This window comes from Papio anubis, chromosome 15 (assembly GCF_008728515.1).
Source record: "Papio anubis isolate 15944 chromosome 15, Panubis1.0, whole genome shotgun sequence".
Lineage (NCBI taxonomy): Eukaryota > Metazoa > Chordata > Mammalia > Primates > Cercopithecidae > Papio > Papio anubis.
In genome coordinates, this window is record NC_044990.1 from 45,615,523 (window position 1) to 45,618,316 (window position 2,794).

A 2,794-nucleotide genomic window follows, 5' to 3' on the forward strand; every position below is an offset into this window, starting at 1 on the left:
TTCTCAAATATTTGTGGTTTATATCTTTAAAAAAGTAGTATTCTATGACATTGTCAATATGTACTTAACAGGAAAAAAATCAACAAAGAGAATTAACATATGGAGTTGGAAATATAGAAATGTTCTTAGATATTGACTTAGAATCAACAGCATTGTGGTCAGACAGCTATGTGGGCAGAAGACAAAAACTAAATACTATGTCAATTAGAGCCCCAAGAGTAAGGAGAGAACTAATGTAAAACATGTTCCCAGGTTAAGGAAATATCAGCCTACTAATACGTAAAATTTAGATGGTAGTAATATTGTCCTGAAAAACATTCATAGAAATTAATTTGATTGAATATAGACTATTAGAACTAAAAATTATTAATTTTTTGATATATAGTATATGTTCCCAAAATAGTGCTTGGATTCAATACAAACACGTTAATTTTTTTGTTGAGATTTGTTTTATTTTCAAAAATATGGGTTTATATTTAAAGATTTTAATGTGTTTCCACTTAAAATACACCAGAGATACACTCTCAATCAACAAATATTAGATATAAATTTAATCTATCAACTTTTAATAGTTTTTAGTTTTATAAAAATGAATTTAATGTATATGCAACATTTTTTTACTTGAATGTCAATATTGTTACTAGATTTCTTTTTCTATTAACTGTAGGTCATGCCTATATCTCTCAATTGTTGTTATACTTATATTAGTAAAATATTTCACAGAAGAAAAGTCTTCATTCCCAAAGCACATATATTTTAAATTTTAATAAATTCTACCAGATTACTTTCTAAAATGTTCTAATTTACATTCTTGCCAACAGCATGTAAGAATATCTATTCCTGTATACCTTTCAGTGCAAAGATGACAAATGATATTTCATTGCGGGTTTAATTTGCATTTTCCTGACTTCTAGTAATGCTAAATGTCTTACAATATGTTTATTGCCGTTTTGCATTTTCTTTTTTTTTTCTTTTGAAAAATATTTATTGAGTATAAATAAATGTCCTATACATTAAATATCAAGAAATATTCATTATTGATTACAAGTCAACATGTAATACTGAGGGAACCATAGAATCAAAATACCCACTCATGATACAGTAGTGATAATTCCATTCCAATAATGGACAGAGTAATAACTTGTTCACAAGACACAACAAAACCCATCAAAAAGGCCATCACTTTAACCAATCTATAATACCATAATAGAAAATGATTCTGAATCATAATATGAATAGCCCCAATAATCTCATCTTTGTCTTATCAATTTATCAGGTCATTTTGAGACTGCAGAGTTACACTGTCATAGATTTTTACGATTCCATTTCCTTAGTTTTATTTCAAATTATTATTATTGAATGAAAACAAGTCATACGAGCTAAAGATACTTTTAAACTGAGTTTGTTTTTCTTAAGAAAAAAAGGAATAAAATTTTAGTACAAAGAAAGCATTTCCCAAGCAATGAGTCTCTTAATGGAAAAAATAAAAGAGCAATGTAATTAAACTTTCCTTCAAAGAAAGGAAAGAAACCTACATTTGTTATGGTAAATTTGGAAAGATAAATATTTCCTAGTCCCGTAATACGTGTTTGTTTTACAAGATATACTTGAATGATGCAAATCTATGAAGCAGGGATCTGTGGCAATCCAAATTCATCCACCAGAACTCCATCCTTGTTTTTTGTGTCAGTGGGAACACCTTCTGGAATTGCAGGTGCAGATGCTGCCTCATCCAAATAAGAACTGTCTTCATCAGCCAGAAGCTCATCACCCAGTGCATCCAACTCTGCTTCTAAATCATCTTCATCCAGTTCTGGGGTGCCATAACTGCGACTCAGTGCTTCTTGGATTTCATTTGCATCTTCCATCATATCCTCTAGCTGGTCTTGTAAATCCTCAATCTGGTCGATCTTCACTTGCTTGTATGCCTTCTTCATTTCCTTTACTCCCAGTTTCATAGCATCAACCGTGGTCTTGGTGTCCTTCAATGACTGGATGGTATAATTGGCTTGTTCCATGTTGAATGACTGTTGGGCGAGATTGTCCCGCTGCTGCTCATACATCCGCTTTTGCTTTAAAACTCGCAAGGCTTTCTGCTTGACCATATTCTTTGCAGGACCCTCTCTCATCTTCTAGATCTGATCATTATACTTCACTAGCTCAGCATCCAATCGAGAAATCTTCTTGTCAATGGATTCTGCCCTGCTGTCCACCGTGCCAATGCAGTCAGTCAGGCTGGGCGGCAGAGCCTTGGGTTTCGCTTTCCCGAAGAGTCGGTTCATCTTCAGCGGCCGCGAAGAAACCCAAACACTTGAGCAAAACCAGAAACGGAAGCCCGCCGTTTTGCATTTTCTATAGTGTAAATTATTCATTCATATTATTTACTGTTTTTCTATTAAGTTGTTTTACTTATAAATTTATAGGAGCTATTTGCATTAAGTTAAAAAGGCACTTTGTATTGCTCTGTCGTATACATTAATGATATTTTCTTCCTGTGACCTATCATTTGTATTTTGAAATTATGTTCAGTGTTTTTTGTTTATTTGTTTACCATATGAACACTTACATTTTAATTTAATTGTTTATTTTATTTTGTTTCTTTATATATATTTGGTTATACGTCCTCCTTACCAGGAAAGGTAATCTAGTGTTCATTAATTTTGACTGTGTCTATTTTTCACACTGCTATAAAGAACTAACCAAGACTGGGTAATTTATTTTTCTATTTTTTTTTATTTTATTTATTATTGTTATTATTCTACTTTAAGTTCTAGGGTACATGTGCATAATGCAG

The 2,794-nt window shown here is 31.8% G+C and overlaps 1 pseudogene across 1 annotated transcript; it reads right to left on the reverse strand.

Annotated features, from left to right (window-relative positions):
• Nucleotides 1-1,013: 1,013 nt before the first annotated feature.
• LOC110741702 lies at nt 1,014-2,333 on the reverse strand (annotated as a pseudogene). Its single transcript, XR_002518409.2, has one exon. The product of XR_002518409.2 is annotated as a charged multivesicular body protein 5 pseudogene (transcript).
• Between the last annotated feature and the right edge of the window lie 461 nt (nt 2,334-2,794).